The 27,422-nt window shown below is 43.1% G+C and overlaps 1 protein-coding gene across 2 annotated transcripts in view; it reads right to left on the bottom strand.

The window, feature by feature from the left end:
• Positions 1-27,422, bottom strand: part of ABTB3 (ankyrin repeat and BTB domain containing 3) — an 849,439-nt gene that overhangs the window by 794,415 nt on the left and 27,602 nt on the right. The gene's annotated exons all lie outside the window — the stretch shown is intronic.

The raw sequence follows: 27,422 nt of genomic DNA, 5'->3' as shown, positions 1-27,422 counted from the left end.
CAAACAGACCTACTCCATTTTGTCTGAGACTCAAACTGCTCCCTTTTCCTTTATTCTGAGTTCAGTAGATCTCTGGGGCAGAGGTTGCTCTGGGCCTCATTCTGTCAATTTCACCCTCCTGTTAATGACAATAACACAGGTGCTGTATGCTGCCACGAAGACTGGAAATCCATGCCGATCAAACAGGAATTCTCCTGTGCCGTGCAATTTATTTATTTATTTACTGAATATTTATAAGGCACACCATGCAGCAAAAAGGTGTTTCCAGGTGCCACAAGACAAAAAAGGAGGCAGTGGGGAACAGCGGAGATAGACAACAATAAGGGTCCTACTAGGCCTTGTGACATCCGGATTGTGCAAGTGCAGTAATAGGAAGTGCGGGTGGTGGTAAGTGATGGTCAGGGGAGGTGGCATAAAATGCAGGGGGGAAGGGGAAGAAGGAAGAAAGGGTATAGGGGCTAGGCAAGTGCTGGCGGGACTACAGCAGGGCCAAGTGCCAGGGGGTGTCGGGGGTGGACATCTGGCTACGTGCGAGGGCGGGGGATGGACCAGACTCATGAGGGGTGCCCAACCCACCAGGCAAGTCATGGAAGGGGGGTCGGAAGGGCAGTGCTGAATTGGGGGGTAGCTGGTGAAGACTGAATCAGAAGGGCCTGGTGCCCTGAAGACTCATAGGGGACCAGGCCGGCAGTCTCAGCAGCAGATGGGGCATTAGCAAGGGTGGGCAAGAGGGAAGGAAGTAGAGAAGAGCAGGGTGTTGAGAATCTTCCAGAACTTAAGGAGGTCCAGCTCAAGTCTGAGAGGAGCAGAGGGGTAATTCCCGAGGGAAGCACCTGCCGAAGAGAGAGATCTACTCCCAACTCTCTGCTTGGAAAAACGTCTCATCTGTAGAGAGTTCTAGCTAGAGAAAAGAAGGGCTCTAGCAGAGAGGTATTTAGGGAGAGAGAGTTGGATGTAGCTGGGTCCCAGGCTCCAGAAAGGCTTGTGGATGATGCATTTGATCCTTCCAGCAACCGGGAGCCAGTAGAGAGATTTTAGGGTTGAAGAGATGAGGCCAAGGATAAGTCTCACAGTCCTATTCTAGATTCGTTGAAGGGGGCCGAAGAGAGGAAAGAAGCAGATTGAGGATAAGGCTGTTGCAGTAGTCCAGCCTGGAGACAACCAGAGCTCTAGAGACATTGAGTTCCTGGGGGAAAGTAAGAAAGGGGAGAATGCCTCTGAAGAGGTGGAGCTGAAAGTGGGCCTTTTTGGCAGGTCCGTGATGTGAGGGGGGAAAAGGAGAGAGAGGAGTCAAAGATGACACCAAGGTTTTTAAACCCTTGATGGTAATACAATCATAACTGCTTGGATGGTAACACTATTATACACAATGTTCAATTCTTGTGCATAATTTAAGACACCCAAATTTCAGAACTATGACACTGTTTAAAAGCACTACATTTAAACATCAGTCTCAATCAAGTGCATGATGCAATTAAGTTACCCATGGCAAAAATAAACACCTGCTTACTGACTTGCTCACATACTCGCTCACAGAAACATTGAAAACACTGCATTGATGTAGTGTGCAACCTAACCTGAGTTTCCTGCACACACTGTGTTTCATCACATTTGAACGTGTTAATGATGTTATAGACTATGGCAACACATGTGTGCAAAGAAAACTGCACGGAAAGTGCTTCAGGTACTCTCAACACTTCCAGGTGAATTATGTAGTCACTGCAGACACTGACTGATCCGGCTATGAAGTTGGGAGGTGAAAATTGCAAAGACAGAGCCCAGTGTAGAGGAGGTCCCAAATATAGCCTTCACTCCAGTCGCCCATTTTGAAGTACCAGGAACGTTCACACCGAGATATGTGACGTACGATGAGCAAATAAACCAGCAGAGAGACACAGTAGGGCTCTGCCCAGTACCTATCAGAAGAACAATACCTATTGAAGTTCCAATAACCAGACAACCATGGACAGACAGTAAGGTACCCACTGGAAAACCCTACCAGCAAATGAAACAAAATGAAGATTGCTTAAACACTGTCCCGGAAGAAACTCAAAAGGCCTTAATTGAAGACGAATGGTGATGACACGAGACCCTGGACAGACTCACAGATGAAAGAAACGACAACCAAAAACATGACACACAGAGACGAAATGCCATGAATAAGGATATTGTGAACTTAGGAGGAGAGACGATGTTGAAATATAAAGAAACTTAAACCGCAAGCAGGATGAAGATATTCAACCAGCTAACGCCTGTACATATGCTTGAAACCGCAAGAAGCAAAGAGAACAGTGAGATTTGCTATGCTTAGTAGAACAGACCGCGGCAAGCACCACATATACATATCTACCTCAATGAAGCATGTTATATAAGTGCAAGCGCACTTTACACAAAAGCAGAATTAACTCAGGTTACTAGAGGCCAAACAGGACAGGAGGATTCGTATTCCAGCTAAAACGAGAAGAGATGGCAAAATCGAAACACAGCAGAGGCAACGTGATCTAGGAAGAGCCAAGGTCAGACCAATAGAAGGAGCGAACAGTAGCTTTACGGAATCGAAACTTAAGAACAGAACAGCCTATCTCAGTAAGGCTAAGATAAGGAGGCCCAGGCAGGTGGCAAGCTGAACAAGAATTAAATGTGCAAATCGAAGGAAAACTAGGCAGATTCACGGTGTGAGCAGCACATGACCATCCGAGTAGAAAGAGGCACAGATTCACACCTACGCTTGGCTGTCGCCCAGACAGAGATTTCATAACTTTTTTCTGACAAGAAGATACAGTTTCGAGGCCGACCACAGCCAACTAATTGACACATAGCCACTTAAGTAATGATTGATGGAAGGGAGGCCGGGTGAATTTTAGGGCATCCTGCACCTGGTTGACCATTCTGCATGCTGCTAATTAAAGTGGAGATTTATGCGTGGGGTTTAAGCCAACCCAATCACAATAGACCAAATAATCTAGGGTCCTATAGGTAGTAGAACCAATGGGATGTCATACTTTTAGTGACGTCTACAAGAGTAATGTTAGAAGGATGGGCTTAGACGCCCACCTGATAGTGTTTATCCAATCCCCTCTCTCTGTTACCATATACAGATATTGATTGTTGTTGGAGTAAGAAAACCTGGAACCCATCCATCTCAAGGTGCAGCTATCTCGTCTTAAAGCACTGCAGAAAAAACCCCGACTTTGTGGGCTGGCCAGGGATCTCTCCAGTACAACATTTCAGAATACATCCACCAATTTTCACAACTAATGGCTATGTTACTTTCCTCATCCATCAGGAACACCAGGGATGCTCCATTCTCTGTATACCTGTGCCAGACCCATGGCGGCTTTGGCAGCAGCACCTTTCCCAAATAAACGCTCAGCATAATTTTTAAAGCAAACTCAAATGATATTACAAATGAAAGATGTGCTCAGTGTCATTTTTAAAACAAACACAAATGATATCACAAATTAAACAGTACACTGTACATCAAAACATTTTCTGTTTCAAAAATGAAATGTACTAACAAATACAAGATACAGCGATGGGTGCCAAATATGCTCCCGATGTATGCTAACCCACTATGGGACACTACACAGCACGGCATGCCTAATAACACCAGCATTTCAACTCAGGAAAAGTGATGTCCAGCGGATGGTACATTGATGATATTTTGAGGATATGCCTTGGTGGCAAGGAATGCCTAGGGAAATATCTAATGTTCTTCAAAAAACAACAGATACAACATAAAAGTACCTATGACTCGAAAATATTAAACACAAGTATTGACACATTAACTATAAATACTCTGGCACAGCAAGCAAAAAGTAGCAAGTTGGAATACATGAGGTATTTTTAATGGAGTTCATACCTACACTCCATAGTGGTGGCCACAGACCACCGCAGCATTGCAAAAAAGAAGCTGCCTTGATCAACAAAATGGACACCTGTTTAAAGAAGTTAATAGGGGCCCAGAAATATGTTTTTGAATGACTAATGGATCCACTCATCTACTATTCTGAGTATTTCTACCTTTCAGTCCTTTGCTTACTCGTGTGTTTGATCCGTCAAATATGTTGTCAAATCATATGTACATGATTCCTTTCTCATGATGACATACGTTTGTTTCTCTGTATCATTTGTTTTCCACACTAACAAACACACTGGCTTCAGTCATCAAGAGCCCAGTACTGTATCCAGATTAGACATTACTATAGAGAGCAATCTCATCAATGCATCAAAGTGACAAACCCCCCCTTTTAAAATTGCATTGTCACTCCATCCCCAGAAAACATGTTCTGATACCACATCTTGGGGCTACTTAGACTATACCAAGACCACATCTAAACCATGTATGATGGCAATTTGTTTATGTTAATGCTTCTTACATGAAGCTGAAGAGAACGCATGGATAAATCATCACACACATGACTTTCTGATGAACAGAAATCCACGCATCCCAAATTTATACATTTGCTCAAGATACACAAAGATCTTACCAACCCTCCTGGAAGACCCAATAGTAGCTGGGATTAACAGCATACTACTACACATTGGAAAGTACATTGACTACTTTTTACAACTTCTTATCCAGAGATCTCCAACTTACATCAAGGATACGACGCATTTCCTCCAACTACTAGGTACAGTACCACATTCACCATCACAAATTTTGTTTACTGTTGACGCAAGGAATTTATATAAATCAATTCCACATGATACAGGTATTGAAGCAATTGAATGGTTACTCTTGAATACGGGTGACATAGAAGCGAATAAGGAATTTATTATTATCTTATTACGCTTCATATCAACAAACTCCTATTTCAAATACAAGAATCAGTTTTACATGCAGATAACAGGGACTGCTATGGGAGCCACGATGGCCCCCTCATATGCCAACACATTTATTCACAAATTTGAGTCAGATCATATATTTAGTCATCAAACATGGAAGCCACGCTTGGCTATTTGGATTCGTTTTATAGACAACATATTTGGTATTTGGTCACGAACAGTGGCAAAAATGTTGGAATTTTTTACATATTTGAATACAATTGATGGAAGAATTCAGTTCACTCACGAACATTCCCAGAATAGCATCCATTTTCTTGATGTAAATGTACAATCCATGGAACATGAATACAAGACCAACATATATACAAAAACCACAGATCGCAACAATTTACTTCACAGACCAAGCTTTCACGAACCAAGCTTAATCAAAAATCTGCCATAAAGCCAGATGTTCAGAGTAAAACGCATCATCAGCGACCCCAGGGATTATCATAATGAACTCCAGGAAATGAGTGAGAAGTTCTTAAGACGTGGATACAAACAGGAAGAAATAGCAAATGCAAAACGCAAGGTGGACCAAAAGAACAGAAATGAACTATTAACAGCTACAAGGAAAGTGAAAGCTGAACCATCAGTGGTATTTGTCACTAGATTTTCAACACAAAGAAGTCGCATTACATCAATTATAAAGAAGCACTGGAAAGTGTTATCCCGTGATCATAGGACAGAGGAACTCTTCAAAGATGCACCAACATTTGCCTATCAACGCAGCAGAAACCTTCGAGACAGCATGGTGCAAACTAGACAATCAAAGAAACAACTAGACACCAAACGCGTTGGAACTTTCCCATGTCTACACTGCAGCAATTGCAGTTATATGCTGAAAGGATCGACTATAAACCACCCTCACGCCGGGAAAAAGATTATGCTGAAATCATTTGCCACCTGTGACACAACAAACATTATCTACGGCATTAAATGTCCCTGTGGACAATTCTATGTGGGTCAGTCCCAGAGAAAAGCAAAGCTCCGCTGCAACGAGCATCGCTCGTGCTTATGTAATAAGAACCTGAACTCTGCAGTCGCAAGACATTGGCTCAAAGAGAGACATAATTTGTCACAAATTCGCTTTATGGTATTGGAGGTAATTCAAAGTAATGATCCACACGAGAACATTCAAACAAAGCTTGACAGGAGAGAACGCTATTGGATTGAGAATTTGGGGTGCCTAACCCAACGAGGATTAAATGAAGAAATCAACTGGGCATGCTTTTTATAAGCAGGCTCTTGACCACATGGCTATGAGGGGTACACGAACTGGGGATAATGTTCTCTGAATTTATTTTCTATGATGTGATATAGCACCTAAGTGGGCTATAAGTGTATTAAGGAAAGCATTTGCATTTATGTATAACTGATGCAAAGAATGAACGCACTATTATGCATAGATGCACTAATTACTCACTGCCATTACTTACGGCCTAGATAAGTTTGTATAACCGTTCACAAGCGCGGAAAGGGGAAACGGGCGTTAGTTCAGATAGCGATTTTAAGTACCCTGTCTGACAACAGCCCTAGTACATTATTACCTTTTTGTATAAATATCTAGATGTAAATTGTACTCAGGGAGATGCATTTATCTGGAACATGAGTTCAACGACGCAGACATGCGACATTAGAGTCTCGAGCACACCCACAACACAAGTTTATATTTATGTAAACATAATTGCGAGCGTAACAAACAGAATCAGAACGTCTCCACTACTCACGCAATCTAACTTTGACATGGACACGCCGACCGTCCCGTCTCCCCGTCTCCATGGGGACACGGGACACGAGGCATCGCTGCTCAGGCCACGTGCCACGCATTTGCGAACGCCGAACGGGGTTACCATGGCAACCCGAAACACAACTTCTACCAGTGTTCCCCACGCGACGCTTGTTCGCGCAACAGCACGCCAGTTCCCGCATTGCAGAATTTGAGAACACTAGGGTAAGTCTAATCTGCCCGCTCGTTGAGCATAAGACATAGAAAGTCAGTCCAACGCCCGTAGTGTAATCTGGCCAACCCATTATTTCTCAACAGAACAGCCATAGACTGAGGGAATATACAAGAGCGTATTGAAATGGGTAAGCCACGTATTTATGCTTGAAAGCACACGGCGACATGTATATGCCTCCTTTAAGGATTAGTAACAATTTATTGAGTACATGTTATTTCTGTCTAGATCACTTGCAGTTGAACCGTAGAATGTACTGAGTTCACTACTTGATAATGGTGTTAGGCACCACAAGAAATCACGAAGGTAATTTGACCTTTTTTCATTCAGACATGCATAATACTGTGAACATTATGCTCATTTACATAACTTCAGAGAAACATATGTCTAATGAGGATGCCATGTTGTTGTTTTCTTCCCCATTACCATTTTTTCTGACTTTTGGGAATTACCATGAATGGTATGCACACCTTTATTTATTTACCTAATTATTTTTTCACATATTGTTTTATTATCTCCAAAACGATGGATTGTGGTATTGACATATATGGACTTGTGTAACGTTCTGAACCTGTTTTGTACCTTATTTGACTTGTGATTTCACTATTTTTGGGACCAATGCAACCTTTGTTGAATCCTTTAATTTGTTTATCCATTAGAGAGATTGTCTGTAACTGATAAATAAGTTGAATATAGTATTACGGTTAACGCCCTGAAGAAGGAGATTCGCTCTGAAATGCATTGGCATTAAAATAACCATATGAAAAACCAAAAGCCTGCTTCTTGCTTGAAGATATCTAGCGGTTCATAAATTGCAATTTAAGAAATGCTTTCGAAATAACATTTTTAATTCCATCTGGACATCAACCATTGAATCCATATACAGATTTCTAGTTTAATGAAAACTCTAAGTAAGCTTGCACAAACTTACAGCAGAATTAACACGTAAGCTCCACGGGAGCTCTCACGGAGTGCCAGACTTAGTTGGATGAGTCCATCCAACTTTTTTTGCATAATGCTTCTTACATAGACATATGACTCTATAAACTCCAATCACTGCACAGTAATAGCAGTAATATTCTGTCACCAATAAACATGTAATTTAAAAAATAATTAGGGCTAGATAGAAAAATCAGACCACTTTCTCTTTTTTTGGCTGAGTTTAAATCTGTTATTGTTAGTCCTCGTGCAGTGGCTTCACTGTGAAACACATGCACACTTAGTAACGCTAATACAAAAACATACATAGAAATAACACCTTATTTTTTTTTTACAAATAAATTATCACTATTGACAACACAATGTTTCTCTTGGATTGTTTGGAAACACCCAAATTGGCATAATATAATCTTACATGCACCAACTACACAACACAGTTTGCCACATCTGACCTTTCTCTGGCCCTTCTTTAATGCCATTCATTTCACTGCTATGCATTTCAGAACATGTCTGTTAATTCTTGGAATGACAGCAACAGATGCGAACATGTTGATCTAATAATTACAATTAACGCAATTTGTTTTAATACTTATTTACAATATTAATTTCCGGAACACTACTTGCCATAACTGGAATACTTGATGCTGCAAGAACCTTGTTCTTACAGGATTTTCTGTTTGTTTCAATTTGATAGTGTTGTAGTATAAATGGATATCTCTATCTTCTTGGTGGACAGCTGAAAACCTTCATCAAAAACCTTGATGTTCTCACTGACTGGCTGTATGTTCCCATTTAACTCCCAATGGATACACTTAGATTCGGATTGGAAAGCTTGTTGTTCCCAAAGAGTGCCATTAGATATGTCAGTGTTGTTGGTGGTAGGTCTGTACTGCACTGCATAGTTTTATATTATCATTGCAAAGCTCTTTAGTCGTAATGCATAGCTGTTGCTTTTCAGCTAAACCTCTATGTTCTTATTGGATTGCTCTATTTTTGCTGGAGAAAACCGTACAGTCTCAGTGGATATATATCCGGTTTTCACCTGTGAAGCTTGATAGCCTGATTGGAAAGCTCTTTGTTCACAAAGAGTGCCATTAGAAATATCAGTGTTGGTGTTAGCTCTGTACTACACTGCATAGTTTTATATTATGATTGCAAAGCTCTTTAGTCCTAATGCATAGCTATAGCTTTTTCATTTAGAGGCTCAGCGTTCGTTGGCCAACTCCTATTCTCGGTGGAAATTATTTATGCACTGATAAAAAAAAGTCCCTCGGGAGTGACCTGTTATGATATGATATGTTATTTATAACGCGTTTAATACCCAGAGGTTTCTAAGCACGGACCCAGGGATCAAACCTGTGTTGCTTTGTGTCGTTTTGCTTCCAAGGCGAGCATGTTGCCGCTGAGCTATCCTCCTGTAAAGAGATTTCCAAAAAGAGGGCATTTACATATTCACCATTCAGCAAGCGTGTAGTATGTTTTCTCTGTCTTTGCTGTATTATGCTGGCACTATTCAACTTGTAAATCCACCTTTAACATAAACACTTTGAGAGTAATGTTCCACTCCATATTCCTGAAATACACATTGCTTGGGTATCAAAGCTCCCAGAATTCTGTTCAAGAAATAAATGTTACCGAGAGTCGTGAAGCAGGACAAAGAAGACATGACTTGACAGTGTAGTCAAGAGTAAAACAAATGCATTTATAATCTGATTTATGAGTTGCCAGAGAAGTCTAAAAGGTTTTCTTGAAATGAATTGCCTTCTCCATGAGTTACATAAGCAAGTGCAATAGGGAAATTACACATTACATGCCTGGAGTGTAGCTGCATTGTTTTCAATACAATATGGGGCAGCAGACAGGAACAAACTCACCACTATAATTGTAAGTATTTAACCAGACTACATAATTCAGCAAACATTTACTTGTATAAATGTGTAATCATGCAAGGGGAAATAGCACATGACACCAAATACATTTGTGCCCCATCAGATTAGTTTCAAATCCTTCTGCATTGCGATATGTGCTTGCGTGTGATATAAAACTGAAATGAATGTTTAATCACAGTTGACAGAAAATCCTATGGACAGGGCGAATTTAACAATGATTTTTCAGTCCTGGTTAACCTTTTGTTTAACGCCCCGCAAACTGACACAAATAATGTAGATTAAACTTTTTTCATTCATCAGAAATAGATGCCAAAGTGCCGTCTGCGCTGTTTAGCAAAGATCTGTAATATCCTATTGCCATTCAGCGCCTCGATGCCCCCGGACTGTTTGAGCGCTCTATACATTTAAATAAATTAAATAAATAAATAAATTGGAAATTCATCTTTTCGAGAATATGAGTGAAAGGATCAAGGCTAATGTATCTAATCCAATAGAATTATTTATGAAATATAGAATTCCATTTCGTCGACCTACTACTAGTTCAGTCTCTTTCTTTCAGCGAAGCCACCTATGCTGTCCCCTTACAATCCCCCACAACTTGTCCCCCTGAGTGCAGCTAGCTAATGCCCTCTCCACTATATGTTATGCTTCCCAACAACTTTTTTTACCCCATGCTCGCCTCTGCCCTGAACCCCATGCCCTGCATCCCGGAGTCATCTCTTGCACAACCCCCACCTCATCTTCCCAAACCTCCTGTGTATGTAGCGCCTGCTGGGCCCCCTTAGTAGACAAAGATAAAAGACAGCACTGTGCAGCAGGTGCGGTCTTTCCTCTAACCACCTGGCACTTGAAAATGAAACTAAGGGCCTGATTTACAAAAAATGCTTTAACATGCTCAAGTCCCATTGAAAAACATGTTTACAGATCAAGCCCTGAAACTGCATTATACTGCAAGCTGCTCTAGCACGTTTGTTCTTTGGTCTATAGCTGAAGTCTGCTTTTTTTACCCTTTCCTCTCTTGACATGGGATTTTGTACTAGAGATTTTGATACATTTGGAAGAGTAGCATAACCTGGGAGTACAATCGGGTTTTGTAGATGTTGCTCTTGTCCACTCTTTTGAAGCGTCTTCCCACTCCCACAGCTCTATTTGTTGTTTTTGGAGTCAAACTGGTGCCACCTTGTGCCACTGGACCCTGGGCCACGGATATGAGTAGCGCTTAGTTTGTGGGGGTGTTTGCCCCGGCACTTATTTTCTCAGACTCAGTCTGATTCTGAGGAGGTTTTTCGGAAATGTTATTCTTTTAGCTCTCATTCAGTAGTCGTCATATAACAAGGAATAACCGTGTACACTGGGCGCAGTCTCTTTCTTCTGGGCCGGATCATTGTTATTCCTGAACCTAATGACCCAGATGGGCAGGACAGTGCTGGTTTTCATGGATAACAATGAGTTGGAAGGTGACAATGCTGGGTGCGCCAGTCCTCTTTCATGACAACGGCACAGCTCTGCAACGGCAGTGTGGGTTGGCAATAAGAGGACAGTCAGCATCCAGCAGCACCAACACGGGGGCAAAGCCAGGGAGTGTCGGCCATTATCACCAGACCATGCACAACGACTCAGCTGCCGTGTTTGAAAGGCAAGCTCATCAGTTCAGGAATGATTTTTCCGGCATTTGCCAATTCATTTAGCGTAGGAGGGAAGCATGTTTACTTTGCTTTCTGTGGATAGTTGGTCAACGTGTTCCACTTGCCGCCTATTGAATCCGAGCTAAATGTTAGCAACGATGATGTGTTGAAAGAATCACTCAAATATTTGCCTTAAACGTTATGTTACCTTATGTCGAGTTATAGATATAAATTGCACATCTGTCATGGATAGTGCATCCATCACCCACAATAGCCGGTAGCAGTTGCAGGTTATACCCTAAGTATGCTAACACTTTGGGGCACTGCCGTGGATGGTGGCACCAGTGAGCCGGGACTTGCCTGCTCCAATGTGTCCCTGATGTGCTAGAAAATATTTGGGCCCTGGCACATATTTATTTTACAAACTAGGCACTGGATACTTGTGTAGCCACAGAACTGACCCAGAGTAGCAGGGGAGTAGGAGGCAACAAAGAGGTACACAGAAGTCCTTTGCTACCTTTTCAGTATATGACGGCGCAACAATGCTACCAAGGGGTGGTCATGTTGGAACTGGAAGCATTGGGTGAATGCACGTGCTTCAGAGGAGAGGCCATTGGCAGATGCGCCCCCAGCATGTGCGAGGGAAGAGCAGTTCCTTCAGTGGAACCATGAAAGGCTCCCCACATTTTTTCGCACCCAGATACCTTCGCGTGAGCAGTGCTTTATAAATAAACTAACAAACCAACAAACATTATTCAGTATCCAGTCGCAATGAATCTTCTCTGCCTGACACTCTTCAGAAATGTCTAACATAACCTTCTGTGGTGAGCTACACAGACATAGGGAATTCTTTGAATGAATTCATTCATGCGTGAGACGCATGCTGAGCAGGCTTCACGAAAGAGAATCCTGCATATACTGTTTGCGGTGCTCTAATGGGCCATGTCTTGCATAGGCCTTCTTAACGTAACCGATGCAGCGAGAGTGTCATATGTGCCTGGAATATGAACCTGGATAAAGTGCACAGGTGGCTTGCAATGTGTGTGGTGCTCTGCAAGCTTTACCAGTCCTGGGTTGGCTTTCTTTTCACACTTGCCTCAAATTCAATTTCCTCTCTCTTGTTTTCAGGTCTCTTTATGGCCTTACACCTTCTTACCTATTGTAATAAGGCAAAGGAAGTGACGGGTAGTGCCAAGCCAAGCTAATGTCATTTCTGATAAGCAGCATGTAAGTACAAGGGCTAATGGGTGATGTCATGGAAGGCTTGATGCTACTAGGTAACAATGACCTTCTTGGTCCAATCAGAAGCCAGTATGGAGTCAAATGGTATTTTTTCTAATGTTGGTGACGTTTCTCTTTGTTTTCGTTTTGGCATTGTGTTGTGTTCTGAATCCGGAATGAAGGAGGTGTCAGTTCCTGAAGGTGACCAGACCTATGAATGGGCCTATTAAAAATAAAGCGAGGCCGTATGGAGAGGAAAGATTGATGTTGCACCCGTTGTGCGGAGTAAAGTCCTGTGTGTTACATTATTAAAGGATAAGTCGTTAGGAGAAAAGACTTATATATTCTTGTCGGGACCGCAGTACTTGAGTCCTCTATTGCCGCCATGTTGGAACACCAGCCTGCCCGCGGCGCCACTCCTCACCCCCACCCTTGGTGAGGAGGAGCTCAGAGAAGCGATCGACGCTCGGAGAAGTAAACAGGAGGAAGAGAGGCCAGGCCCTGAACAACCAATGGGGGCACCGCTCTCCACATGAAGCTGGTAAAGAGCTGTGTGATTCTACGCAAAGAAAGAGGAGGGGCCAGAGGGCACCGCGGCTGAAAGCAGCTGTCAGCTGTGGGTCTGCTACATGCCGGAGGGAGAGAGGAGATAAAGGACTTACAAGCCGTGCCTTGTAGAGTATGAGAGGACTCCGGATGAGGCTACGTTGAGGCCACGAACAAGGTACTGATAAATAAGACTGTGTTGTGCCACATGCTCGAAGAAGGGGCTCAGGAGCTTATTAAGACTGAATAGGGGAGAGTAAAAGGAGCTTTCAGAGACATTCTTTGCATAAGGAAGTCAGTTGACAAGAGTGAAAGCAGGATGATATTTGGCCAGCAAACTCTTTTAACGTGGATGTGACTAAAAGGGAAAGAGCTACAACTATCACTTGTGGGACATCATTGAGTAAACTCATAAAAATTGAGTCAGCTTAGAGGATAATTACATGGACAACCGCTACCACGCATCTCTATGAGACTTTATGATCCATACTTATCTTCTCACCGATGAACAGGGGAACCAGCCAGAAGGAAGAAGACTTTCAAACCTATCTGTATCCTTTTTCTTCAATTATTTCTTCTTCGTTGTTTTCAAGAATTATACATAAATAAAATGTGTTAAGACATAACAAGTGTCCAGTGTTCTATCCACCGCCCCGACTTGTTACATTTGGTGGCAGCGGTGGGATAGACCGGAACACGATGGAGGAGCTAATTAAAACACTGAGTGAGGGTCAGCAGTTACTACAGCAGGCCCTCCAACTGCAAAGTCAACAGGCACAGGCCGATAGGCAAGCATTTCAACAGGCCTTACAAGTGCAACAAGCACAGTTGTTGGAAACCACCAAATTGAGAAACCATCCAAGTGCCAACTTCTCTTCTACAAAAGTTCACAACAGGTGAAGACCCAGCACACTTCTTCGTCAATTTTGAAAGAGTCGCCAGGAATGCCCAGTGGCCCCCCGAGAGGTGCTGCCACTACATTGCACCACTAATGACAGGGGAAATGCAAAGCGCCTATCAAGCGGCTAACCTCTCTGGAGACACTAGCTACGAGGACATGAAGCATGTTGTCCTCAAAAGATTAGGACACAACGAGGAAGCATATAGAATTAAATTTTGAGATACCAAGTTGCTGTCTGAAGAAACTCCCCGGCAACTATACTACAGAGTAAAAGAGTTAGGAGATAAGTAGTTACAGACTAGCACTTCGACTACCCATGAGATGGCAGAGAAGGTGGTATTGGAACAATTTGTGTAGGCCTTGCCTATACTGATGCAAAGATGGATCCAGCAACATCATAGACCCTCGTTAGTAGAAGCAGTGAATACCGCTTCTGCTTATCAGAAGGCTGGGCAAGGAAAGATATTGTCATATGGGCCTATACATCGAGTCGGAGGGAGTACCTCCTCACCTGGGCCCAGACCATCCAGTGGAGCAAGATGGCTGAACTCCATGCTCAAAAGACCAGAATGGGAAGGAACTAGGTTCCGACCTAATAGTGAAGCTGCAGGAACCACATATGTACCCAGACCACCTAGCCTAAATGTCCGTGGTCCACAGTATTTCAAATGTGGAGAATGGGTCATCTCACCAGGTTGTGTCCGAAGAAGATCAAAACAGAACCCATGGAAGTAGGGTCTCTCAAAGTAGTAAGAGCCATCAATGTAACAGATTCCTCCATAAACGTAATATCTCCATATCCTTATGTATGTGATACCGAGGTGGAAGGGCACCCTACCAGAGCAATGTTGCATTCAGGGAGTTTCCAGACGGCAGTCAACCCTGAACTGGTAGGTAATGTACCAGATGTGAGTGAAAGAATACCCGTTCGATGTGTGCATGGCGACATCAAAGTCTATCCAGTTAAAGATATCAAAATAAGTGTGGCTGGAGAACAAATGAAAGTGAGGGCGCTGTGATGCCGGTGTTGCCTGAACGAACCCTTGTTATTCGGCTCTGATGTTCCTGATCTTCCTCGCCTTATGCGGAAAATCAAAAAAAATTGGTTAGAAGAAGCCCCTTTCCATGATCAAGAGATTGTGTCAGAGGTTGGAAGGACAAGGAAAAGTAAAAGGAATAAAAGACTTGAAAAGAGAATATGAATGGGGAGACATATGTGCTCAGTCACTGTTGATTGGAAGATAGATGATCAAGGGGACAGTTTCCACATGGCGCAAGAACTAGACCCCCTCCTGAGAAATGCAAGAACCTCTGTTGAAGAAGGGCCAGAGAGTAAGACCCCTTATTTTGTTAAAGAAAATGAACTATATTCTCGCATAACAGATGGCCATGATGAAGAACCCATCCGCCAATTGTTAGTCCCCAGCAAATACTATCAACCGGTGTTGGAAGTTGCTCACCTTCAGGTTGTTGAGGGACATCTGGGGGTTGGAAAAACCACTCAAAAGATCCTTGCAAGGTTTCACTGGCCCGGGGTCTACGGACAAGTGGCCCGGTTCTGTCAGCAATGTCCAGAGTATCAGAAGAAAAACAGACCTTGTGTTTCAAAGGCACCCCTACAGCCAATGCCCTTGATTCTAGACCCTTTCCAGCGGATTGGAATGGATATAGTGGGTCCTATGGATCCTACAAGCAGGGGACATAAATATCTTTTGGTAATTGTGGATTATGCAACCTGGTATCCGGAAGCATTTCCTCTACGTTCTACTAATGCACAACAAATCTGTGATGTTCTAGTTCCCTTTATGGCAATAGTGGGTATTCCTAAATAAATAGTAACAGATAGGGGTACTAACTTCATGTTGACGGTGTTGAAACAAGTATGTGAAACACTTCATATCAATCAGATTAAGACTGCTGTTTATCACCCGCAAACTGATGGGTTGGTTGAGAGGTACAACCAGACGATAAAACAAATGTTGAGAAAAACCATATGCCCAGGTGAAAGCAATTTGGATAGGTTGTTACCGTGGATTATGATGACACTTAGGAACACTCCTCAGTCCTCAACAGGGTTTGCACCATTTGAACTACTTTTTGGGAGACCTGTCAGGACTCTATTAGATATATTAACAGAAAGTTGGGAGGAGCAACCGAATGATGTAGTTACCCTTATGTAATATGCGGCACAATTGAAGGAAAGGTTGGAGAAACTTCAGTCAGTAGCGCAGAGTCATCTACTTCAAGCTAAGTGTAGACAACAGCAGTATTACAACCAGAACACACAAATGCGTACCTTCCAAGTAGGATATCAGGTGCTTGCCCTGATACCAACTACAGAGAATAAAATGTTGGCGTCTCGGAGAGGACCCTATTCCATTGAGGAGGTTCTTGGACCCCTTACATATAGAGTTCGACAACTTGAAAGTAACTTCCCTGTTCAAACTTACCATGTCAACCTACTTAAGAAATGGATAGAACCTGTGTCTACCATTGCGATGATAAATGTGGATGAAAGGTCAGCAGAGTATCTTCCCCTTTCGGGGGAACAGATAGGAAATGAAGCTCTAAACATTAACCCCAAGCTGGATTCGTTGTAAAAATTGGAACTGTCTAAACTAATAAACAAATATGGGCCCGATCTTCATATGAAGCTGGTAAACAGCGGTGTGATTCTACGCAAAGAAAGAGGAGGGGCCGGAGGTCATCGCAGCTGAAAGCAGCTGTCAGATGTGGGTCTGCTACATGCCGGAGGGAGAGAGAAGAGATAAAGAATTTACAAGCCGTGCCTTGTAGAGTATGAGAGGACTCCCGATGAGGCTACGTTGAGGCCACAAACAAGGTACTGATAAATAAGACTGTGTTGTGCCACAAGCTCGAAGAAGGGGCTCAGAGGCTTATTAAGACTGAAAAGGGGAGAGTAAAAGGAGCTTTCAGAGACATTCTTTGTATAAGGAAGACAGTTGACAAGAATGAAAGCAGGATGATATTTGGCTAGCAAACTCTTTTAACATGGATGTGAATAAAAGGGAAAGAGCTAAAACTATCACCTGTGTCACATCATTGAGTAAACTCATAAAAATTGAGTCAGCTAGAGGATAATTACATGGACAACCCCTACCACGCATCTCTATGAGACTTTATGATCCATACTTATCTTCTCACCCATGAACAGGGGAACCAGCCAGAAGGAAGAAGACTTTCAAACCTACCTGTATCCTTTTTCTTCAGTTATATCTTCTTTGTTGTTTTCAAGAATTATATATAAATAAAATGTGTTAAGACATAACAAGTGTACAGTGTTCTATCCACCGTCCTGACTTGTTACACCTATATTCTGTTGTTTCTTTTTTTTCTCCTACTCGTGTGCAATTTCCATTATCCGTTCCCCCACCCCCTTGTGCCCAGTCACGGTTTTGTTCTTTCACTTTGCTAGCTCCATCTCACTGGAACGCTCTTCCTCTATCTCTCTGCTCTACTAAATCCTCTTCGTTATTTCATACCACTCTTAAGAATCATCTCCTTCATCTACAAGAAATACTATGAATAATTTTTCTTAGTTTTTAGTATTGCATTTTGTTGTACTGTATCATAGATTGTATTGTAATGTATTTTGATTGTATTTTATGAGCCACTTTCCGGGGAAGGGTTTTTACCTATTTTCTGTCTTGTAATTATTTGTTTGATGGATTTTGAATCCGAATCAACATGTTGACTGACTGACTGTACTGTAACGTGTGTCATTTTTTGTTTAGGGCATTGGCGTAAAGTGCTTTGTTAGTTGCAAATAAAATACAAATAAAAATAGAGAGAAAATAAAGTCTAACACCGATGTAAGAATTATCATGTATTATAAAAGCATGTGAAAGGAGCCTACACTTCCTGTTAGTTGAGAGGCTATGAAAATCTTCACTGACGGCAGGCCACCTTCTACTGGTTACATCATCCCTGCATCTGGATGTGAGTTCCTCAAACACACTGATCCAGCCTTCACACATCTTCCAACAGGGCCCACCATGCACCATGCACAAGCCCACCACAGCTAGCAGCTGTCATTATTACCAAATGGTTTCTCAACCTCGGAAGGCCGAAAAGTTGATCCCAATGGGATTCAGTCCTTTCACCTTCAAGTTGCACACTTATCTCTTAAATTGATGCAATAGCCAAGTGAGCTATCTTCGCAGCTAAGAGCAATAGACTAATGTTTCCATTCAGTAGATTGGTGAGCAATGTGAAGGTTTCAAGTTAAAATCTTGGAGGATCCACTCAGCCTTTTATCCTTCCAAGGTTGCTTAAATGAGTACCAATGATTTGGGTAACAATGCACACCTTTATTCCCAGATCATCTTCAAGATACCCTATCAGGGGTCTGCAACCTGATGTGTTGGGCTACATCTATCTCCCATCAGCACTAGCCAACATAGTCAATGGTGAGCGATCATTGGAATTGCAGTCCGAAACAACTGGAGAGCCATTGTTACACACTGCTGCCCCAGAGGGTGTGAATGCTGCACTTTATGCATATGTAATATAGCCAGACATATTTTCCATGTGTGTGTGTAGCTTGACAACTATCAGTAAAAAAAACTAGACCCAGTTTTCTCCATCTTCCGCATCAATGGTAATAACATCAGCATGTCTAGGAATGTGAAGACGCTAGGTGTATTTCTCGATGCAGAATTACCATGAAGACGCATGTCTTCCACATTCGTTCATTTTGTGGCTACACTACCAAGTTACTGAACCACATTAGCGCATTCATTTCATATAGCAATTACGCCTTGCTAGCCATAGCGCTGGTTAATTCTAGACTGGACTGTTGCAACAGCAAGTTGGCTGGCACGACGCAGAGCAACCTGCACTCACTACAGGTTGCACATAATGGTGCAGTCCGTGCTATCTCTGGTCTGTCCAGACAGACTCATGTCTCCGCTGCTAGAAGGAAGCTGCATGACCTTCCTGTTATACATTGAGTTACTCATAAGAGCCTCACTCTTTCTTTTAAATGCCAGACCAACGCAAGCACAAAATAGCTTCAGGATTGTTTAAAAACCCACACTCCGGGAAGACTGCTGCACTCCCTTGACCACCCCACCTTGTACCAATCCAGGTCTAAGCTGGCCAGGTTCGGAGAGACCATGTTCATGTCCAGGCTCCATTGTTATTGAATGATCTACCTGGTCCTATCAGAACGCCAGATACATTCTGCCTTTAAAAAAAAAAACTGGTGATCTACCATCTTTTCAACCTCAACTCTGACTAAACACTAGCTCCTGCTCTCCATTACTCCTCACTCTGGCTCTGATCTGATCCATGACTGTCCTGTTTGTCCCTTTGTGCACCCTGATACCTATGGGTATGTGGTGCGCTACAAAAATTAAATAATAATAATAATAATAATAATAATAATAATAATAATAATAATAATAATAATAATAAAAATAATTCAAGCTGTCAAGAAAATCCGGTTTTGTCCAACAAATTAAATGGCAGCTTAGTACAAAATCCCCGGAAATGCCTTTGTTGTCCACAAAGGATTCCTTCCCTTGACAAGAGTCATGAATACGTGCGTTCACATATAATTACTTCTTTCAGATTTGCATTTAAAAAAACAGGCTCTCCTCCAGCAATATTTGAGCAGAGCGAGTGAAAGGGTGGTTTCAAGGAGAGCGCCTGGCAACAAGCTGAATCAAAGTACTAAAATATTGAGCTGGTCTTTTGAACAAGTGGGACGAATATATAATTTACAACCATGTAACCGACACCACATGCAAGTGGCATGCCTGCGCAATTCCTTCAAAGCAATCCAGTCAGCCTATATATGCAGCTCTCGCTGGCCACCACCCCACGCCAAAAAACTAGCGTGCATCATTGCGCGCACGTCCCTGTTTGACGAATGGGGATTTGCGGGCAGAATGGCACGCAAATCCCGGTTTTACACGCAAATAATTCCATGAATCAGGGCCTTAACGGACATCCTGCTTTCTGTTGTCCTGCGTTTATGCCGACTCTGGCCTCGCATTCTTTTACTTGAAAACGAATCCCACAATTTGGCTCATTTTGTAAACAGTGCAAATTACTTCCTGTTGAGTCCCCTGCATACAATTTTCCACTTTCACAAGAAACACAGTGCAAAAGGAAAGAATATATTCATTTAAAATTGCCTTTTGCTCTCTGTTTTGTGAAAGATGGAATGGTGCCTGCAAAACTTGCTTTGTAGTCGGCCTTTACAAGGGCATTTGTAAGGAATCCGCCTGCTTTCAGCAGGTGCTAAATGCAGGCAGATTCCATAAAAAAGCCATTAGTGTTATGCCAGCATGAAACTGTCATGCTGGTGTTTAACAGATGTTTTGCAGGTGAAATGGGAAAACAGGGGTGGAAATGTATTTGCCCTGCCATCTCCTGCAAAGAGATTGCCCATTAGTGGCAAAATGAGTGTAAAGAGTTATGATATGATATGGCATTTATAACGCGCCTATACACAAATGTTTCAAGGCGCGAAAGCTTGCAGAAGCCTTTCACACCTCGTTGTGTACACTCATTTTACCACACCGGGACTTACAAAATGGGCCCTTATCTTGCGATGAGATCAAAGACCCTTTGCCAAGTTGGGAAACATGCATTTACTTTTGTAATATTAAATGCATGTTCTGCATCGAGATGGGGGGTGGTGTGCAAAGACTGCCCCACGGTAGCCCCTCCCTGCAGCAAATGCGCCTGAATCTCTGAGCTGCATCTCCTGCACTGGAGCTAGAATACACACGACATTCTGACGGCTTTATGTGATCTGGTCGAATTCATTTCATTGAATATTTTTGGAGTAGATTTTGCCCCAAAAATATGCGGAGGAGACCCTGTGCCGCCTCCACATTATTTATTACCCTTAACCCACCCCCACATATATTTGCAGCTAAATTCGTTGACAACTATTCGATGAATTCTCCGGCGCAGTAATTTACCTATCCCATTCAGCCTAGTTTTCGTCCCTGAAAAAATCAGGGGGAATAAATTGTCATACATGTAAATGCTGCCCGCAAGGTACACACAAGAGGGGCTGCATTTATGATTGTTTCAGGGATCGGGTGTAGTTTGTGAACGTAAACATAGGACGGCCTGGACTCCCTGCGCAAAGTTCACCTCATCCATAAGGCAATCAAAATTGCACAGTGCGTACGACTTACAGGCGAGTTTTGCTATTCTATGTTGAATAGCAGGAAATGATGCGGGTGCCTGTGGCTTTGATCACAATACCTGGCAACGGAGCTAGGCATTTGATTACAATGCCTGGCAGTAGGTGAGTAGCTGGGATTTGGATGTCAATTCCTGCCAATGATGTGAGTACCTGGCAATAGTAAGGCTCTACCACTAATATAGGGCCTGATTCACAGAATGTTTTCCTATGGGATTGCGCCATTATAAAACACTTCCATGAATCAGGCCCATCGTGTTTTTACACCCCAGAGGTGTGTCTGAAATGGAACGAATTGTTCCTCTGCCCAAGGTGAACCAGATTGCAGTCTGTGGAAGAAATGGGGGAGGGGGTAGATGGAAGAGAAAAGGAGAGGAGAAATGAGTGTACAAAAGGACTGTAAAAAGAACGAAACCTGGAGGATGAAGGGAGGGAGGTAGTGTGGATCTGTGAGTAGCAATGCATGCAATCAATACTTATGGATCAGACACAATAGTGATCAGAATTTAGGCCATATAAGACCTGCTCGTAGAGCGGAGGAATTTCTGCAATGGCAAATTTCAGTGCAGTGCCAGGTAGTACTAGAGGCAGTCATGCTTGGAGGTGTAAGGAAATCCAAGATGTGCTCAGGCGTGCCCTTGAAGAGTGGAGGCTTCTTCGGCCAGATAAAGTCCCGGATAACCAAGACAACTGTGACAGCATTACCTGGCAAACACACAGGACCCGATTCATGGAATTATTTGCACGGTTCAAAGTGACTTTGTACTACCGACACAAACCCAGATTCATGGAACTGTGCAAAGCGTATTTTTGCAGTTCACAGTCCATGCAAAGTCATTCTGTACTGCAAAAATGACTATGCACTGACTATGCACTGACTTTGCACTGCAGAAATACACTTTACACAGTTCCATGAATCAGGGTTTGTGTCGGCAGTGCATAGACACTTTTCAGCAGTGCAAAGTACCTGTGAACTCTGCAAAGAATTCCGTGAATCGGGCCCACAGAGTGCCGGTGCATTTGGTGGCAATATATGGCCTGAAATGCCAAAGGCTAGAGTGAAAAGGTGCCTCAGTATGTCATGGGAAGACACTGGCAAAACCTAGCAATTGGTTGGGGTCTCTAGGAGCATTTTGTACGGCACTGGTCATCATCATAGTGGTCTAACAGTTGTCTCGGGAGGATAGCTCAGGGGCAGCGCACTCGACGATGCAGAGCAACACAGGTTCGAACCCCGGGTCCGTGCTTAGAAATCTCTATGGGTATTAAGTGCGTTATAAATAACCAATTATAATTAATTAGAATTATGTGGCTTGTCTTAAGGTGTTCCCCTTTACAGGGGGTCCAAGCCATAGTCTGTGATAGTCTGTGAGTAAAAGGAAAAGGGTAGCTAGCAGCTGTGCCTGTACAGTCTGATGGCAATAGTATGATGTCAATACAAGGCAATCCTCGTAGTGTGATAGAAATGCCTGACATATGATGTCAGCAAAGCCTAAAATAGTAATACCCAGTAGATGCTTTGAGTTCCTGGGCATATACTGTCAATAGCTAGTAACACAGAAAACATGTTTGATATTTAAAAGGAAGAATTAGTGTATTTGCCAGTGATTTTATATTGTTATTAATGTGTATGGTGTTTTGTGAAGTAGCCAAAAGCTGACTACTGAGAAGCAGTTGTATTAGCACATGCAGATCATGATTGTTATCCTTGCAGCCAATCAGAATGTTGAAGTGCAGTCAATAACTGCAGGTATTGACTGCATTCTGAACATCCCATCTTCAAAAGCAAACACAGAAACAACGATGCAATTTCCAGGCAAGATGTTTTCCATCAAGACACATCGGCTCCGGTTACAGCTTTTTTTTGCTGCAACATCCTCTTTAACAAAGCAAAGACAGAGCTAAAACATTGGAACATTCTATCACTCTCTTTTACAGAACGTATTTTCTTTTGCATGACTCCTAATGCAAGCTCATGTTAAACCTTCCCAATTATACCCAAGTTTGCAATATGAAGACAACCTTTTTTAAATGGTACAAAATAAAATCCATTACATTTGCTAACTCAGTTTGTCTATATTACTCACATAATAGCCCCATAGACTTCAGCAGTAAGTGATAACGACCCTTCCCCAACTTATGGCCTTCAGTTTCACCTCCAACAATAACTTGGTCGCGGGTCATTATCCCACGATAACAACCCCGCCATCAGTCTATAAGTCTATACTACTGAGTGCACCGAAGTCTAACAGTTTAAGCGACATATTTTGTTGACATTATAATGTGCCAGCATTTGTTGAGGTGTATTCGGTGCCATGGAGGGATTGGAAAAATTGGGATGGAATGAAGTGTTTTGTAAACAAAGGGAAATTTGTATTGGGGAGTTTTGGATTTCAAGTCATTTTCTCCAATTGTATTCCTCTGTGTGGCTGATGAATTTTCCCCTGCATGGCATTTTAAAAGGCTGGGCCTACAAGCACATAAAGGGCGAGTATTTACACCGGGTGGTCGGCACAACTGAAAGCGGCCACCGCCCCCTCCCCAGTGCACGGCAGTGTGGCCCTAAATCATACACTGCATTCAATAACAAATTGAGCTTACATTTTCTAAAGGCACTGCTTTATTTACTGGCTATGGTGACAATCCCACTGTTGGCAGTTTACCAAGAGCGTGGGATTGTGGGTAAATCATGTGTACGCCACAATTTATAAATATCTGCAATTCAGGAAGAAATCAACCAAATCATGGGGATGTCTCCTGGTATTCTGGAAATGAGTGGTCCATCTACAGAACAACATGTATTCATTCAACTAACAAGGCTGCCTTTGCTATATACATTGCTCGACATCACACCGGTTAGGGTCTATGTGACCTAAAACATTTGACCTAATCACAGTTGTTGAAATTATTTGATCTTTACTTTGGGCTAAAATGCAGGGGAGACCCCCGCAACACCCCCCCCCCACATTTCCCCTCAACCTAATCTATACCCTTACCCACCTCATATATATATGTATGTAATTACATTTGACTGGAAAAAAAGGTCAAAAAGATGCGATCAAATGTTTTAGGTCAAATGTTTTTAGGTCAAATATGCTAATTCCATCACATCATATAGCAGAGCTCTTCCTACCACATGCCTCCTTTTTTCAGGAGCAGGTGCGACGTAAATAAATGGCATTACGTTGATCGTTCGTAGAAGGATAAAGGTCTCAGTAGGCCCTCTGACTGAAGACCACTGAGAGCGCTGCAGTGTGCAATTGCATCCACAAGTTTCCTCCCCCTGCCACATGCCGACCCGGGGAAGTGCCAGGTATACGCAGGATGGGTCTGGAGAGCAAGGAGTGTATCTGGGCAACACTGGTAGAGGCTACACCAATTCGCAAGCCTGAGGATGCTACACCAATTCACAAGCTTCGGGTACCATCCAATAGAGTGTCCCAGCGGAGAAGAAGCAAGACGGAATGAATTCACGAAAGTACCTCACAACAGACAAGCACAAAGAAAGGAATGCAAAGCTTCCCAGACATGGAATTTCATGAGGAGCGCGACACGGAAATAGTTGCTTCACAGAACGATGACCCCACACCCTAAACCCCCGCACGCATGCGCACTTCACTCGGACAGTCACGTGCGAGCTCGCTTTACAGCAGAGACTAAACAGCTGCGTCAGAAAGGCTTCGGGCAGTAGGAACAGTCGTGTCTAGTTGGGCCTGCGAGAAAAACACGCAGAAACCATCGGTCGTTTGTTATCCTGTTTTCTCACACTGAGGAAATAAGACTTCGAGTCCCAGCAGGCTTCAAAAGGCGATGTAAGAAAGGTCGACAGCTCGCGCTTCTCGAACGGGTGCGGCGCCCTCTCCAAAGTGCATGATGCACAGAACACAATAAATGTCTAGCTATGGTACGCTGTGTGTTGGCGTAGCCCTTTGTGCACCGGCCGTTTCGGCGCAGCGTTTGTGCGCAGGTCCCTTTTGGGCGCACCCTGTTGAATGCGCAAGCAGGGTGCAGGGATCTGCGCGCAGAGATAATTATGTTTTGCTTAAATATATTGTCACCGGAAGCACAGGAAAATATAGCCCCTGCGCCCTGCTGGCTGTGGCTAACAGAGCACAACTAAAATGGACCTGTTTTCAAAGAGCCACGCCAAAACGGCTGGCGCCCAAAGCGATGCACTGCAATGTCCGGCGTTGCACTGGCTAACAGGCTCAGTGTGTGACCTGCACACCAGGGTCACGGTCACAGACTAATTATTAAGCCTTCATTTGAGTACTCTGCAGCATGAGGTCACAGGACCATGGAGTTACAGCACGTGAGATCTAAAATTGCAATCCTTGCATTCATTGTGGAGAATGAGACTGTAACATGATGAGTGGTGTAGACGAAGACATAAAAGCCAGAGAGCTGGTGTGGTCCTTCTGATCTGGGCAGCCTAGAGCAACGTGTGGTCTGTTTGGGTGGAGGGGTTGCCATGGAGGCAGCCACATGTCTGTGTTGATTGCGGAAGTGAATTTCTAATGTAATATGAAGCATAAATACCAGCCTTTTGTGACCCGGTGGTGGGTGGAAACATCCGATTTTATTTTCGTCAGGTAAGTGTCCATTGACTTATATGGGGGTCAAAGGGGTTTGTCGGGTGAGTGAGTTGATGAAATGGCCATCGCACGGGCCTTAAGCGTGTGAGTTGAGAAGTATGTGTAAAGGGAAGGGGTCGTGTAGAGGTCCCCTATGCCATTTTGGTGGATTTATTGACCTTGTGTCAGCAAGAAATGAGGGATGGGGTGTGCAGGCGGAAGTCAGCTCACTGCGGAGTAGTCGGGACTTTACAGAGCACTAGCAGAATGGGAACACATTTACTTGTTTGACAAGCAAAAACGACACCTTTGAGTACATCACAATCTGAACAATCCAGAGGTTGCGGCCAAAATCTATTGAAGACCGTCAAAGAGGCTTGGATGCCTTCAGTGCAAATACGCCAACTGGATGCCCCGAAGATATGCTTTCCTCCAGCCCAACTTAACTACATCCAGGCGTACGGCTGGTGCAGAGCCGACTGAGACCACGACTTCTGTTTTGTGGTCATTCATATGAAAAGAACTTCCACCGCACCCCACATAACGCCTGGAAAATGGAGTAACATGTCCTGATGAAGGCTGAGCTGAAAATTATAGGCACTAACAGCCGAAACTCAAGTTGGCTATTGCATTAAAAATCTACTGAATCCATTTTCTCTTTTACATAATGCAACCAAATGCGAAGTAAGGCTGCTTTACTGCATTTATACTGTTATTGCATAAAATGATAAAACAACTGATCTATGTGGTCTGCACAAGTATTTTAGTGTAAAACACAGATTGATCCAACTTGTAGTGGGATTATTAATTGATTGTTCAAATATGGATTTTTGGTGACAGGTTCTCACAAAGTCTTTTTCGTTTTGGGTTGCGCTTATTTTAGTTTGGAGTTCGAGAAAAATAATATTAGTGATTTTAATATGTATTAATGATTTCTAAATGTGAGAGACTGCAATGTATTGGTTTTATACATATATTTGATCATAAAATTTGTCTATGGTTTTCAAACTAGCGCATTTCTAGTGAATTGATTGCAAGAGTTTGGTATGGTATGATGCTACATTTATAAAGCACAATTAAAGGCCAGATGGCATCTAGGCGCTAAAAGGAGGGTTAACCGTTGGGCAGAGAACACGCAAAACTAAAGGTGCATTTTTAGCACTTTTGCAAAACTGACGTTGACCATCAGTCTCACACAGAGAAAAGGACAGAGCGCTCCAGAGAGTGGGGGCAAGACCCGAGAATGAACGTACGCCGATGTGAGTTCTATGATACTGTGGAGTTTTTAAAAGGTTTTGTGAGGCTGAGCGTAAGCACATAGTAGGACAGTAGTGGTCCAGTTTGGCCTGCAAGTAGGCTGACCCTGTATAGTTAATTACCCGATGAACGATGCACAGGATCTTGAATTCAATTCTAGCTTTCACAGGAAGCCAGTGAAGCCGCTGTAACATGGACCGAGAGGAGGCAAGTCTCGGTGCGTGTAGGGCCAACCGGGCTGCCGTGTTTTTAAGAATTTGCTGGATCTGGTATGCCCTTTTCACTAGATATATGACGTTGCAATAGTCTAATGATCCCATGATAGATGATGTGACTAACTTTGCCAAACATTCGTTCGGGAGGGAGGATAGCTCAGCGGCAACTTGCTTGCCCTGGAAGCAAGACGACACGGAGCAACACAGGTTCGATTCGTGGGTCCAGGCTTAGAAACCTCTGGGTATTAAGCGCGTTATAAATAACCTATCATATCATT

Source organism: Ambystoma mexicanum, chromosome 12 (genome assembly GCF_040938575.1).
Source record: "Ambystoma mexicanum isolate Mex_15411 chromosome 12, UKY_AmexF1_1, whole genome shotgun sequence".
Classification (NCBI taxonomy): domain Eukaryota; kingdom Metazoa; phylum Chordata; class Amphibia; order Caudata; family Ambystomatidae; genus Ambystoma; species Ambystoma mexicanum.
The sequence above is the reverse complement of the archived record's forward strand: the minus strand, read 5'-3'. Positions and strand labels throughout refer to the sequence as shown.